At 54.2% G+C, this 5000-nt stretch overlaps 1 non-coding gene across 1 annotated transcript in view; it reads left to right on the forward strand.

Moving 5' to 3' along the window:
• The first annotated feature begins 3726 nt into the window (after nt 1-3726).
• Nucleotides 3727-5000, forward strand: part of LOC124733974 — a 1909-nt gene continuing 635 nt past the window's right edge. The window contains exon 1 of the ribosomal RNA XR_007009247.1: nt 3727-5000. This exon is cut by the window's right edge and continues 635 nt beyond it. This is a non-coding gene — a ribosomal RNA (small subunit ribosomal RNA).

Below are 5000 nucleotides of genomic sequence, written 5' to 3' on the forward strand. Positions count from 1 at the left end.
TACAGGGATCCGACGGAACTACGCCACCCATGCCGGCAAAACAGTATCGCCATCTATGAAAATAGGGCGACACCACATGCAATACCGCCATCTATGCGCATCTGACAACACTACGTCCGCACCACAAAACATACCGCCATCTGTAGGTCTCCCGCAACATGACCTCCTGCAACGACGCTACCGCCATCTATGAGACGCCAAGCCGACTAAGACAGCGATGGCGCCACAGTGGCCGCCTTTCGACGCCACCCACAAAGGCTGCAGCCTCTGTCGACCATAGCACCCAATCTCCAGTGGCTCTGCCGCACGAAGCCGTGGACCGGCAATGACGCCACCCGCACCCGTTCGTGCACCACCCCAACCGCCAAACTCGCACCTCCAGCGGATGAACGGCGGACGTTTCCCGCACTCGTAAAGTGCAATCCACCCCTATAACTTGCGTTTCATGAAGAGTTATTTCCAATATGCGACATTCCCGCTGTCCGTATACATGAGCCGCGACCTGTACCACTTACGAGCGAGAGACGCGATCGCGTTGCTCACTGTACGGCGTCCGATACCGAGCCATCAGCATGTCGGTCCCCATGCGCGTTGCACTCGCACTCGCAGTCGCAAAAACGTGGGGCAAATATATTACGCGGAAGAGTTATAACAGACCGAGCCCCACTGCATGGGGGGAGTCTTTGTCACTAATGTACACAGATGGAACATTTTGGACTGGAACCAGATTACCCGTACACACGGCGCTGATTAGTAATCAATGCAGAGCCATCAAACTACAGCAAATATACACAACTGTCCGTATACATGCTGAAAGAGTCTGCCCAAAATGGGAACCACACGTCAGCCAGACACTCTGATCACGCACCACTCTCTGCTTCTAACAGGCGCACATACAATATGTAAGCACCAGCATGGAACAACATCCAGTGCATCTTCTCCGCCACATTACACAATCCACACTATCACAACCAGACCAGGAGGTCCGTGCGGAAAATACAATATCCCAGCCTTTCGACATCCACCATTGCGCAGACCAGGCACCAACACCCACACATGTCCTATACAACGGTGCACCCAACATCACAATAGTACCTCCTGTCACAGCGCACAAACAATGACATGAGTCAAAGACACAGGTCTCACACAAGCATAGAATTGGAGCGCCGCCTCTAATAAGCCAAAGGTGCATCCTGACGTGACAAATCTGATCATGTCACAAGCATTCACTTACTATAATCACTATCAACGAACCTGCCGCCCCCGCCCCCCCCCCCCCTACACCTTTCCGTACAACAACGTGTAACCTAACCTAACCTAACCTAACCTATGTTGTACCTTAACCTAACCTATGTTGTACCTTAACCTAACCTATGTTGTACCTTAACCTAACCTATGTTGTACCTTAACCTAACCTATGTTGTACCTTAACCTAACCTATGTTGTACCTTAACCTAACCTATGTTGTACCTTAACCTAACCTATGTTGTACCTTAACCTAACCCATGTTGTACCTTAACCTAACCCATGTTGTACCTTAACCTAACCCATGTTGTACCTTAACCTAACCCATGTTGTACCTTAACCTAACCCATGTTGTACCTTAACCTAACCCATGTTGTGCCTCAACCTAACCCATGTTGTGCCTCAACCTAACCCATGTTGTGCCTCAACCTAACCCATGTTGTGCCTTAACCTAACCCATGTTGTGCCTCAACCTAACCCATGTTGTGCCTTAACCTAACCCATGTTGTGCCTTAACCTAACCCATGTTGTGCCTTAACCTAACCCATGTTGTGCCTTAACCTAACCCATGTTGTGCCTTAACCTAACCCATGTTGTGCCTTAACCTAACCCATGTTGTGCCTTAACCTAACCCATGTTGTGCCTTAACCTAACCCATGTTGTCGCCTTAACGTAACCCACGTTGTCGCCTAAACCTGCTCTGTAATTGTTATACGACTCGTTCAATTACTGTAGTGTTGCCCACCCGCAACCCTCGCAATATAGTTCGCTACTCGCACTGCCCGCACCCCTGTGTATCGCTTCATGTTAAACACCTTGCAAGTCTTGCTCACTTTCCACATGCTCCTGCTGTACACTGTAATGTGGATGGCAGCAGGACGTACATGCCGCCCCTCCCCACGTCCCCACCTTGCCCACCTGCCTTCGCAAGCTGGTTGGTGAGAAGTTTGCATGTTCAATGCCCTTCGCATGCGACGTACTCAGGCTACGTTGTGGTGCGGCCTGTGTCAACTGTCCGCTGATGTCGTACGCGTGAACCACAATCTGTACTGCACATTCGTCCTTATGTACTGAATGATACATCGTGGCACATGTGTGACCGCACAACGACTGCGCCCAAAAACGGCGGACCATACAGTGCAAATATTGTGCACGCAGCTACGTGTCGTCTCCCTATGAGAGCTGGATTGCAGTGTGGTACGCCATAGAGACGTGTGGGAGGAACGGACGCCGTGGATGGCGATCAGCATGAGCTGTCTGTTGATGTATTCGGACCTAGTCGTCTCTCCTCACACACCGTGATGGCATGGTGCACCGCGTTCCATATCTGCGACATGCTACAGAGGCCGGTTGACAGTCGTTCGAGCAATGGACATCGCATACGTACGGGGGCCACCTTCCACGTATTGTCTAGGCGTGCACATTTTGTTGCGTGTATGTGGGCAGACGTAGTGTGGCGTGACACCTGACACAGGCATGCAATAATCGTTGAAGTTGCAAATGGCGATGGACGCCTGCGTTTTCTGGTGAAGTTACGCAAATGAACAAATGGTAACCTGTTGTGGTGCGGTTGTTCTCGCTAGGGGTGAATCGGTGATGGCGACGATAGGTTGAGGTACTAACCGGTTGTTCCAGCGATACCCACCATGCCGACGAAACTGAACGGCATCTGGGTGTGAAGCGATACGCGGCGGTGGCTGGGTGGGACCGTCCCCGGCCGGTGAGGGGGCGCCTCCCGGCGTGCTGGCCGCGCGGTGCGTGGGCGCACGCGCTACAGCCGGCTGGTGGGGGCGGCCAGTGGCAGGCGCGCCGGCCGACGGACGCGGCAGGCGTCGCAGCTGCGCGCCGGCGCACCCTGCGCGCGGCGCCGTGCGGCCAAAGTAGGTCCTCGCGGGCCCGGTGCGAAGCGCGGTGGACATCTTCAGTGTGCTGGTCCGATTGAGGACTGTGTGCGTTGAGGATGCGCCGCCGCCCGGCGCTCGGCGCCGCGACGCCGTCTGCTGCTCGGTCGCCCCAGCGGTTCTCGCTGGTGGTTTGTATCGCAGCTGTGCGGATGTGTTGGCGCGTGCGCTGTGCTGGGAGAGTTCGCTTCGGCACCCAAGTGGGGCTTTTGTCCTTCTGTGGCGCTGGCGTTGGAGCTGCCGGTCACCGTAGGTGGCGCGTGTTGTCTCCCGCCGGCAATGCCACGACAGCACGCTCCCGGGCCTCTGTCGGCAGCGGCAAGCTCAGTTGGGAGCACGGGTGGTCGCACCGAAAGCGTCTACTCGCCTAACTCCGGGCGATTGCGCCTCTCTCGAACCCGACCAAGTACTTGGGACGGCGCTGCGCGCCGCCGGGACCTGAGAGGGTTTCGAGGTGTATTGTGCAGGGGAGCTCAGCCTCCTCCTGTTTGCAGAATGATTGAGCGGACGCTTGCGTGTTCGCGCGGGCCCCCGGGACACACTCCCGGGCGGCCGGCTGCTCAGCTCTAGTTGACGCAGCTCCCTGGTTGATCCTGCCAGTAGTCATATGCTTGTCTCAAAGATTAAGCCATGCATGTCTCAGTACAAGCCGCATTAAGGTGAAACCGCGAATGGCTCATTAAATCAGTTATGGTTCCTTAGATCGTACCCACGTTACTTGGATAACTGTGGTAATTCTAGAGCTAATACATGCAAACAGAGTCCCGACCAGAGATGGAAGGGACGCTTTTATTAGATCAAAACCAATCGGTCGGCTCGTCCGGTCCGTTTGCCTTGGTGACTCTGAATAACTTTGGGCTGATCGCACGGTCCTCGTACCGGCGACGCATCTTTCAAATGTCTGCCTTATCAACTGTCGATGGTAGGTTCTGCGCCTACCATGGTTGTAACGGGTAACGGGGAATCAGGGTTCGATTCCGGAGAGGGAGCCTGAGAAACGGCTACCACATCCAAGGAAGGCAGCAGGCGCGCAAATTACCCACTCCCGGCACGGGGAGGTAGTGACGAAAAATAACGATACGGGACTCATCCGAGGCCCCGTAATCGGAATGAGTACACTTTAAATCCTTTAACGAGTATCTATTGGAGGGCAAGTCTGGTGCCAGCAGCCGCGGTAATTCCAGCTCCAATAGCGTATATTAAAGTTGTTGCGGTTAAAAAGCTCGTAGTTGGATTTGTGTCCCACGCTGTTGGTTCACCGCCCGTCGGTGTTTAACTGGCATGTATCGTGGGACGTCCTGCCGGTGGGGCGAGCTGAAGGCGTGCGACCGCCTCGTGCGTGCTCGTGCGTCCCGAGGCGGACCCCGTTGAAATCCTACCAGGGTGCTCTTTATTGAGTGTCTCGGTGGGCCGGCACGTTTACTTTGAACAAATTAGAGTGCTTAAAGCAGGCAAGCCCGCCTGAATACTGTGTGCATGGAATAATGGAATAGGACCTCGGTTCTATTTTGTTGGTTTTCGGAACCCGAGGTAATGATTAATAGGGACAGGCGGGGGCATTCGTATTGCGACGTTAGAGGTGAAATTCTTGGATCGTCGCAAGACGAACAGAAGCGAAAGCATTTGCCAAGTATGTTTTCATTAATCAAGAACGAAAGTTAGAGGTTCGAAGGCGATCAGATACCGCCCTAGTTCTAACCATAAACGATGCCAGCCAGCGATCCGCCGCAGTTCCTCCGATGACTCGGCGGGCAGCCTCCGGGAAACCAAAGCTTTTGGGTTCCGGGGGAAGTATGGTTGCAAAGCTGAAACTTAAAGGAATTGACGGAAGGGCACCACCAGGAGTGGAGCCTG

Source organism: Schistocerca piceifrons, unplaced genomic scaffold (assembly GCF_021461385.2).
Source record: "Schistocerca piceifrons isolate TAMUIC-IGC-003096 unplaced genomic scaffold, iqSchPice1.1 HiC_scaffold_1418, whole genome shotgun sequence".
NCBI lineage: Eukaryota > Metazoa > Arthropoda > Insecta > Orthoptera > Acrididae > Schistocerca > Schistocerca piceifrons.